Source organism: Echinops telfairi, unplaced genomic scaffold (assembly GCF_000313985.2).
Source record: "Echinops telfairi isolate 266 unplaced genomic scaffold, ASM31398v2 ScPeMD7_7468;HRSCAF=8506_0, whole genome shotgun sequence".
Classification (NCBI taxonomy): domain Eukaryota; kingdom Metazoa; phylum Chordata; class Mammalia; order Afrosoricida; family Tenrecidae; genus Echinops; species Echinops telfairi.
In genome coordinates, this window is record NW_022111369.1 from 33,150,634 (window position 1) to 33,162,142 (window position 11,509).

The window sequence follows — 11,509 nt, forward strand, 5'->3', positions numbered from 1 at the left end:
AAATTCTACTCAGTCCCTGGGCAGCCAACACAGTTAAGTAAGTGCGCTACTATGACCCTGAAGGTTGGGGGTTCTGATCCACCAGAAGGGGCTCAAAAGATGGGCCTGGAAATGTGCTCTTGGAAGTCCAGGAACCCACTTGGAGCAGTCCTACTGTGTGCACAGGAGGTCTCCAGGGCTCCGGGTCAAGCTTGAAGGTCATGAACAACCACCCGGAACCTGTCACCTGACATCCTTTTGGACTCATAGTGCCTCTGTGGCAGAGTAGAATTGCCCCATAGGGTTTCCAAGTCAGCAATCTTTTTTTCCAATTTATTTTTTAACAGTTTTATTGGCACTTCATCCGCACATCGTCCAATTCAATGGTTCAATCATATCAACACGAGTTGGCAGACTGCTGCTTCTTTCTTCTAGGGGGCAGCTGGTGGGTTCACACCGCCGATATTTGTTGTGAGAAGCCTGGCACCTGGCGCGTAGCCCACTCCACCCTCAAAGCCCCTGCACCACAGTCACAACAGTGACAATTCCACGAGGTGTTCCACTGCCAGCCTTTGGTTCGGGATTTGCTTTTTCCTTGAAGGTGTAAAGTCAAATCTTCTATAGTTGGTCCTTTGCTTTCCAAGGAGGGGTCACTGGTTGGTGCACTGCCTTGCCATTCGCTGAAAGGTGGGTCGGCTCTGTGAAAAAGAGGCCTCACCCTTTACTTCTGAACAATCAACCGGTGAAAGTTCAGAAGGCCATAGTTCTACGATGATGCATGTGCCCTCTCCATGAGACAGGATTGATTCCATGCACCTGTTTTGATTTTTGTTTAAATTTCCTTTCTTTCCATTTTGTTTTATAAGGATAACAGCAAAAATAATAACAAGCATGGACTTTTAATTTCTACTATTTTTATAAGTATGTCTCTTCAAACGACATTAAATTCAACTTATCTCCATCCCCACTTTTATCCTCTTCCTTTAAAACTGCTTTAAGTTTCAAAGAAGTAACTTCATGACTATCTATCTGATTCAGCAGTCACTGTTCTCTCTCCCTCTCTCTTTCTCTCTCCTCTCTCTTGTTTTGTGTTGAAACACCCTTCTAATTAATAGTCCACCATCCTACAAAACATCTTGGAGCATCCTCTCTCTGCAGAGGATCCTCAGGACATTAACAGTTCACTGTAGGAAGCTCTCATGTGTGCATGCCAGATCATGCCTGATGCTTTATGATTGCTATGCCCTTCAGGCAGGAATTTTCATCGTTTTCTTGCACAATAGTTGACCTAATGGAAGGAGCCAAATAAGTCCCACTCTTGATGAGCAATAAATGATAGAGTATAATTTAGACAGCAAATATACTTTTTTTGTCTCTTGGTGTTTAGATTGTTCACATCTACACCACAACATCCTATTTCATTCCCACCTATTTATTCTTTGACAGAGCATCCCACTTTACAAAGTTGAATAAGAACTTAAAACAAACACATCATCTCATAGATACACACACACATAAATGCACTGCACACCAAATTCTTTTATAAAAAAAGTTTTGTGAGTTAGATGTGCGTTTGCACATCAGATTATGATTTTTGCCTGGAATAGCCGAAGCAACCCCCTGATCTGCCCCGAGCTTGCTCTATTTCCACCTTCCTCTTCCTCTGTTTCCAAAGACAGATTCTTTTATTGTCCTTTCTATCAAATTTGAAAAACATCAAAAATGCTGAAAAGCTATGATCAAACTACTGTCAGTAATATAAAAAAAAGACAAGTGGCTTCTTTTGTTCACAATTAATGTTGTAGTAAGTAGATGTAAGAACATGATGCATGACGCTTCCTGCATGTGTTGTAATCATTCTGACGAAAGCCAATAGAAAGCATGACCGTTGAACTCTCGGACATCAAACTTACATTTGTATGACTGCAAAATGCAACATTTGTAGCAATTAATTAAAACAGAAATAAGAAACAAATTGCATCATACCTCTAAGGGAAAACAATGCCACCATTTTAACTAGATGAGTTAGTAAAAGTTCAAATTAAAGTGGCCACAAGTTTTATAAAGGAGTTTTAATAGTCATAGATAAATTGAGTGGTTCTAATTTTACCCATTGACCAATCTTAATTATGGACTCTACTAGCCCTCTAAAGTCAATAACCCCTGTAATCCCCAAAGCGTAGTGATACCAGACACCTTCACCTTTCAGTATACTATCCAGCATATGATGAAGCTCAATCAATAATTGCTAAATTAACCAATTTTGTGATGAAACTAGGACTAGATGTCTAAAAGTGGACATGACCTTCAAGTGAAATCTGAGTCTTTCCAACACCTGGTCATGATAAATGAACAATGAGCCACTGAATTAAAGAGGGAAAAAAAGAAAAAGTGATGATCTTCCATTGATGACTCTCCCACACCTTAAATGTTAAACCCATCAGTATGTCCAAAGACTGTGCCTCCATGAAGCATTTCTATGTGTCCATTTGGCTCTACCACATCCTACCTATGATGCAAACTACCCTTATCTTTTGCCATGATGCTAATAGCTTTCTGAGAGGTCTTCCCATCATTTGTAATCACCTGCAGACACACTCAGACACACTTTATCCTCCATAAAGCAGTCAAAAGACTTATAAAAGTTTAAATCAGATGATTCCCTACACTTACAATTTTTATATAGTCTGTCCCCTCCCCCAAAATATGCTCCCTAGCGCTCTCATGCTCTCTCTCTCTCTCTCTCTCTCTCTGGCATGCGCACGCACACACAATACCTATTTCAAAATCTAGATGTCCTACCTTGGGAATCACTTGCGATCTGTTTAGTTCTCTAACCTCTCAGCCCATGCCACTTTCTCCAAATCCCCAACAGCAGCGTGCGTGCGTGCGCGCGCACACACACACACACACACACACACACACACACACTTAAATGCAATGAATGCAGGCAACCACACCTCTCTCCTTTCAATTCCAGAAGGGTCCAAGCTTCTTACGCCTTGAATCTTGTCACTTACTGATTTATCTTCCTAACAAATTCTGCCATGTGTTCTTTGCATAATCGATCCCTTCTTCTATGTCCTCCAACAAACCTTCTCAAATTCCTTAGTGAAAGAGTTCCCCTCCTATTACTCTTTACCATTCAAACCTATCCTCTCTCTGATATTTCTCAACCTTGCTATTTATGCAGCTACTTACAGTTATCACCCTGCCGGGACACGGTACATTTCATGAGGTCAAGGGAGTGGTTTTCTTTACCAAAACTTGCACAGAGCCCTTGAAGGTGTTTGATTCAGGCAGAGAATCCTTGGTGGTGCAATGCTGAAGTACTTGTATACTAACTGACTAACGGCTCCACAGGAGAAAAGACTTGGCCATCTGCCCCTGTGAAGATTGCAGCATAAGAAGCGCTCCAGGGTAGTTTTCCTCTGTCATATAGTCATTGTGAGTTACACAGAGCCCCACGGTCTGTCAGCAACATGACATGTACTGCACCCTGGAGGGCTGCTAACCGTAAGCAGCTCAATCAATACCAATGTTGAGAAATGTCAGAGAGAGGATAGATTTCCATGGTAAAGAATAATCTATGGCACACAAGAGTTGAGATTCAGGATACACATTTGTTGAATCCAGGAATGAAACTGGGTATCAGGAACAATGTAATTTATACAAGGAATATTATGGAAAGAGCTATTGAATATCATGTACTGCTTCAAAAAAGATTGAATACTTTAAGACATTGAAATTTGTTTGCCTTTGGCAAACAATACTTAAGTTAGCATGAAAATGTTCTTAAACACAATGACAAAATCATCAAATTCAAGTGAACCTGAAATTGTCCTTTATAAACAAACATAATAGTCAAAATTCATACTTTTGAGCCTTGGTAGGAAATACATTTGTCCAATTGTGGTTTAGCGCTAAGAACAACACCATTCACTCCTTCAAACGCTCAGGCAATGATTTAACTAAATCTCCTTTGGGAAAATATTTTCACTGTGGTCAGCCCATGACAGCTGGGAGGTACATGAAATGCAAAACACAAACGGTCAGCTTTAGCCACTCAGCAGAACAACAATAGCAACGGAACGATAACATAATTGTTACCCCAAGCTAAAATGGAAACGAAATCAGGAGCTAATGAGTAGGTCTTCGGAGAAAGCCTTAATGGTGAGGTTTAGAAAGATCTCCTCATTTGAAGGCCTTACAGCATTTTTTGTTTGATGGCTGTCTAGCCTTGTTTGTCAGAGGTTTAGACGGGTGTGCCCATATACTCCTATGATACTTTTCATAATGAAGTGATATACAAAACCCAGTAAGGTGCCATGGTGTAATCAAAGACGGCATACATGCTCCTAATAGAATTTTGTTCACGTCAAACAGCCTTGCAAATAGATATTTAAAGCTGTGACTCCATTTCCACAAAGAATACAAAAAAACAGATATTAATAAAGATTTATTAAAAATAGAAGGTCCTCTGCAATAGAGTTACACTATGTCTGAATTTATTTACATAGGTTGAACCACATATATTCAGCAAACCCAAGAGAATGAGATAGAAGATTGGTATCAGACATATGGGCTAATATCAGACTTATGGACTTGATCTGGACTGGGCTGTTAGCTCAATATTCAATTGCTCTTGTATATAAAGCTCTTTCTATACACATATGAGTGTCTGTGGATTTGTTTCTCTGGTCTAGCCAGACTAACACACCTGGTCTATCTCCCACATAATGTGACCCCAGTGTTTCAGAGTTCAGGTGATTTTATACCACATGGCCCTTCAAACAAAGCACAATAAACTACCAATTGTTCAATAATAAAAAATAAATAAAAGAACAGTGATCTCTTTTATTGCTGAGGCGAGGTGGTGGGAAGACTAGCAGAGATGCGGGAAATATCCATTTCACGGGAGAAGCATGGCCATTTCAAGGAGCCCTGGCGGTGCTGTGGATTCTCATTGGTCTGCTAGCCACAAAGTTGGTAGTTTGACGTCACCAGCCGTTCCTTGGGAGAAAGATGAGGCTTTCTACTCCTGTAAGGAGTTACAGCCTTGGAAACTCACAGGGCAGTCCTGCCCTGTCCTGCAGGGCTGCTGTGAGTCAGAATCAACTCTGACAGTAGTGAGCTTGGTTTGGGTTTTGGGTTATGAGGTTTTCGATTAATTTTGATCACACTCGATTGGCGCCTTTTGTGTTGACATTAAAACTTAACGCCTCTGAAATATATGGTTTCACTGTACCCAATGTAGTGTAGGTAGCCAACGTTTATCTGAATTCTATGATTTCTTAGGTAAAACTAAAATAAAAGTTAAAGCACTCTAAAGGGAGAGAGCCTACAATGAAATAAAATGATTTGCCCTGGCCCTTCTTTCCAGTCTTTGTCACTGCCACCCAGTCACAGGGTGCAGGGCATGCAAATAAGGAGGGCAGGTTCTGATGGCAGCAAATGTAAGAGACATTAGCTAGAGGGTGCAGGCATGCTGACCTCTGCCTCACAGGACTCCTACTGCCTTGCCGCCAAATTGGATTCTTCCTCTGCTTTGTGTAGCCAGAGGTCAGACCGAGCTCACATTCCATTTCCTCAGGGCAATCGCTTTTGCAAAACAAATCTTGAGGTCCACATACCTTTTCCGGGAAAAACTCCAGTGCTTTTGTTAGGTAGTCTAGCATAGGTGCTGGGCGTCCAGTACACATGCTCAGAGGGCTGAGCTACGGAGACAAAGGAGTAGCACACTGCACAAGCTCAGAGGTTCAGGTTTCCCGCCAGGTATGCGTGGGTGGGTGCTCCACCTGGATTGGCCCACCTAGGCCAGATTTCAAGTCAGCCAGTGGGGTCGACCAGGGGTCATCCACCCACGCCTCCCCACGGAATAATTGAAAAGGCAGGAGCTCAGGGTCGACCTTGTGACTTTGCGAGCAGTTTCCAGGCAGGCTGCAGGTTCGCAGGAGCCCTGTGGGTGCCCCTGTAAACCTGAAGCTTCTTCTAACGCTCTTAAAACTCACTTGGATCACAAACCAGGCTTCGTTGTGAATTCTTTCTTGCCTGGAGCCAAGGACCGAGGTATAACTCTCCCCCTGAGAGATCTAACACTTTCTTAGCCTCACTGATTCCAATCTTGCCTCAACTATAAAATGCATCCTCCCCATCGCAGCCAGAGTAACCATTTATAAATCAGGCCATACCACTATTGTGCTAAAAGTTCTCCAGTCAGGATCCATTTATCCTTTAGAGTAAAATCCAAAGTACTTGCCATGGCGTACAAAGTCTTGTGTAATCCCTGCTAACTGCTTCCATTGTATCTTAGAGCCCTGCTAACTCAGCTCTCGCTATTGCGGACACCCTGCTTGCTGCTTAGGACTTGCCGTGGATGCTTGGTCAGCTAAAAGCCTCCACAACCAAAGTTTCCCTCCACTCATCACTCCACTTGTCTTCATCTTTACATTCTCAACTCAACTATCACGGTGCAGAGAAACTGTCCTGGACCTCGTCCTGCCGCCCCGCCCTCAGGGAGCCATCCAAGTATGTTTCATTCTGTTCCTGGCATTTGAGAATCTCTTGATTTGCTCTTAATCTGCTTATCGCTCTTACCCGCTGGTGGGTGGCTTCCTTGAGGATGCTGGCCCTCTAAGATGTGAGAATAGTAGAGGGCCCACGGAGAGCCGTTAATTAGGTAACTTTGGGCTGATTACATGATATATTTCTTATGGTCTAGCTCTATCAAAAGGTGCAAAATTATAAAACGAGGCTTGTAAGCAAGGGTTATCCATTTGCCAAAAATGCCAAAGAAAGAATGTAAAGAATTAAATCTTCACAGCTTGTTTTACAAGCAAACAACCCCTAAAATGAACTACTCACTAACAAAAGCGGATGAGTTTGTTTGCTTTCTGCTTCTACTCCACCATACCATGTATTTGCTTGAAAAACTAATCAAATCCTAGCTCCGCTCCGACAAAGAATCAGTACCCCCAGGCCAGAGTGTCATGAAGGAGCTAGTAGAGATTGTTTTAATACTGAGACAAATTCCTGTAGCCTAAACCTGTTTTCAGAAAAAAAGAGGGATTTCTCAAAATACCTTGAAAGGACTTGAATTTCTGCACCTGGAGTTTCCATTGCCTGGACTTCATGGTTAACACATCTAAGAAAATTTCCCAAATGCTACATCATGGCATATAGGCTAAATTTCAACTCATTCACTCTCACATCAACCCTGCGGAGCCATCTATCACTGCCTGTTCTGTTACATTACACACGGCTTGACGGTATGGACTCCTTGAAAGCCATCAGAGAAAGTGGCATGAAGTGAAGACAAACTAGTTGAATGAATTAATGGGTGGATGAACAAATGAATGAGTCCCTGAGTCAGTCTTTTGTGTCTAGTAGACTAGACCCCATAGGGCTTAAGGTTACCCAGAGGACAGGGCAAAAATCCTCAAACATTTGACCAATGTGAGAACTTCAGTGCGAATTCTCCCATCTAACTCTCATCCAGAAAGAAGATCATAGAGCTAAAATGATCTCCAGAAATGATCCCACTCCCATCAAGTTGATTCTGCCTCCTATGGACTCTGTAGGACGGGGTGCAACTGCCCTGCTGAGTTTCAGAGACTATATAACTCTGTATGAGATTAGCAAGCCTCATCGTTCTGCTGCATGGTGGCTGGGGGTCTCCAACTGCTGTCCTAGCTAGTGGTAAGCAGCCCCATGCATAACCAGGGCTCTTCTCAGAAGCCATAGAGCACAATAAACTGCCATTTGTGTCTGAGACACTGATATGAATCATGATTTGAGTTTAAAATAAAGAAACATCAAAGCGTGTACGTGCTAAGAAAACAGAGAGTTGAATAAGGCACAACAGTCATGAATGCAGTTTGAAATGTGCACCAGAAGAGGATACCGGGGGAATTTTAGCAGTAATCATTTTGCAAATGTGGAGTCATTTTCCTAGAGAAATACTAAAGGATCGTTTTGCTTCATTTCATTTAAAATTAAATTATCCAAAACATCAGAGACTAGACAGCAGTGGAAAATGGCGCAGATGTTGTGATGGATCAGGACCCTCGATCTACATTTCATGTTTTAAACTTCAATATTTCCATATTAACTTGCTAAGAAATCAAAATGACTTAATGGAATGAACCATTGGGGGTGGGAATCAAGTATTTACTTTGGTTTTGTTGAATATTTTATGCCTTAGACTTCATCGAGAGAATCTGTTTTCTCTTAAGGGGGTTTTAATTCAGCTGTGAAGAAATGTATTTTAATTTATACTTAGGACCGTTCCCCATCACCACGCTGCGATCTGCGTTATCAGTTAAAAGAACAGTCATTAAAATTCCTAACGGTGCCAACCTGAGCGGAAATCAAAATCAAAATCAAACAAACAAACATTTAACTGGGACAGGACTGAGAGGAGAATGACAGCAAGATGGCATGGCATTGTTGTTCTCCAAGTTCATGGCAGACGCTATTAATTAAACATAGTTCTCTTTCTTGAAGAACGTTTATATGCCCCCAGAAATCTTTTCAATAAAGCACTCTAGACAGACACCACCAATCAATCAGGGAAGGAAAGGAGAGGAAGACTTCTGCTGTATAAGCGAACCAAGGATTGAAACTCTTCTGTGAATGCAAGAATAAAAACTCAGGCATGCCACTAAAAAGAATGTCATTTAAAATGGGTGTGGTAAAAAAAAGAAGAAAATTAACTTATTTAAAGAACTAATCGCTTACTTGAAGTTCTAAGGTGACCTGAGGCAAACAACACACTCAGCTGCTAACTGAAAGGTAGGGGGTTCCAGCCTACCCGGAAGAGCCTCAGAAGAAAGGCCAGGTGATCTACGTCTGAAAACGTTGCCATGGAAAGCCCTGGGGAGCACACCTCTTCTCTGACGCACATCAGCTCACCAGGAGGCGGAGACGGCTCCCAGCCAAAGGTTTTGTTTTGTTTTATCATTGCATCACATAGAAACAAAGGCCAAAACCCCAAATGCATCTGCAGTAGGGAAAACAAAACAGGACTTGGATGTCCATCTTCAAAATTAATAAATCGAATCTTTTACAGCACCCTGAAACTGAATCAGAATCTTGACTTTAGAAGAATCTCAATATTTAAATAATCATGTGTGTCCCTTCCCTCACCAACAGTTGTGTTTGGGAAAGCTTTATCCCGGCTCAGGCACCAAGAAAAGACCATTGCCGTACCTAAATCTGACAAGTGGTGCAATGAGAACGCCCGGAGGATGGGGGGGCAAGGGCAGCAATGAGGGAGAGCTGCTGCTCCCAGTGGGGAGAGCGGAGGAAGCCGAGCCTGAGCCTTCAGCTCTGTGTGGCCGTCCTCTCACACAGGGACCTGACCTCCATGCTTACTGTTTACAGAACTCCTCCATCCTCCCTGCCCCCTGATGGTCATCTTTTTAAACACAGATGAAAAGCTTGTCTGAAGTCCTCACTATTTTATTTCCACTTGCTTTATTGAGTCTAACACAGGAATATTGGCTACATTGTCGATTGTAGTATCATCCCGAGCTTCTTTATGGGGCCAGCTTGTTTTCAACCACAGTTCAAAGAAAATATTTTGCAAGTGGGTAACTTTGATGGAGACAGTCGTTTGTCTACAGTGAACTCGCAGGTTTTCTCCTTCAAATGAAAATCCTGAGGTCCTTAATGATTTCCAAGGAAGACTGCTGCTTCTTTGTCAATTAATCCTGTGGGGTGAACATCATCAGGCTTGCTTTATAAGCCCAGGAAAATTACTAGACACTCTAAGTATATAAATCTTGCCCTAATCACTAAACCACAGTTGATCCCCTGATGGTTTATTACATTGCAGTCCCGACAATCCAGTTTCCTCATTAGAATTTCAGAAAGCAGAAGATAAGATGTCAAGGTGAAAAAAAAGCAATCTGATTACAATCCCACTTTATTCAGTATCCTTCCTGTTATGGTGGGGTTTGATGTGTTATTCTATAATCTTTAGAAAAGTATAATGTATGCATTATCTTCCTATCTCTATGTTTTTATCACCTAGTTTTGTGTATGTATAGATCCATAAGAGAAAGCTTCCAAAGCTTCACAGAAAAAATGAATGGAAAGATCATAGAATTTTCATGAACATTTGGAAGCCCTCTGGTACAGTCAGAGGAGCCCTAGTAGCATAGAGGTTGCATGTTGGGCTGCTAACTGCAAGGTCACCAGTTCAAAACAGCCAGCTGCTCCATGGGAGAAAGATGGAACTTTCTAGTCCCGTAAGAGTGACAGTCTCAGAAACCCACAGGGCAGTTTGAACCCAGACTATGGCATTGCTATGAGTTGGAATGGGCTTGATGACAATGAGCTCAGATTTGTTTGTTTGTTTGTTTGTGTTGAAAGTACAGTGAGAAACACACTCCGTTTTCTTCTGTTGTACAACCCAAGACAGGCCCATCCCTCTTGGAAGAAGCATGGACACAGGATTCCTTGGAGGCAAGGATAGAGAGACTCAGTCTTACATACTTCATTGTTGCATGCATACTGTCAGGACAGCCCAGTCCTGGAGAAGGACATCATACTTGGTAAAGGAGGGGGGCAGTGGAAAAGAGTAACACCCTAGAGGAGCTGGATTGACACCATGGCTGCGACAAGGGGCTCAAGCATAGGAACCATTGTTGGGGATGGCAAAGAGCTGGACAATGTTTCCTTCTGTTGTGCATACGGTCTCTATGTGGCGGAACCAACTCCATGGAGCCCAGCAACAACGACTACAGCCAGAGAGGAGCCCTGATGGTGGGACCAGCGAGCTACAGACTGACCTTCTTACCACAAGGTCAGCAATTAGAATCCACTGGTATTCCCTGGAGAAAGATGAGGCTTTCTCCCCCCTTAAAGAGCTACAAGCTCAGTAATCCATGGTTGTACTCTGTTCTACAGGCCCACTAGAATAGGCACCACTCTATGGCAGGGGTGCATATGGTCTGAAGGCTCCTGAGAAGCAAGAACAACGAGACTTTCTCTCATGGCCGTTGGACATGTTACCAAAAGATCACGTGGAAAAGGACATTGTGTTCAGTATAATGGTGGGACAATAAAAACGAGGATGACGCTCAATGAAATGAACTGACATAGTGGCGGCAGCAGAGTGTGGACAATCCTCATGACTACCCATGTGTTTTAACTAAGAACAGTAGGAAAAGATGCGTAGGCTGAGATCAGGGAGGGTTCCCAACGCACAGCTTCCATGTCCCAAGAAAAGGTCTACCCTTATGAGAGCAAATGTTCGCACCAACCAAGAATCTCTCTAAGTCTTCTTGTTTAGGCTTTTATCAGCCCAGCCGGTCCAGCATCCAGCACGATAGGCTAAATTATGCCTCCTAGGTCTATTTGAAATTGGCCTTGCAGGTACGTTTTTCCTAGGCTATCCAGACCCCAATTACAAGCACAAGCCTAAGATATGCCCTGGAAGTCCTAGGCCGAGCCACCCCAATAACCCCAATGTTTACTTCTCCAGAACCAAGGACAAAAGTCATGTGTGTTAGTTTGGGTACTA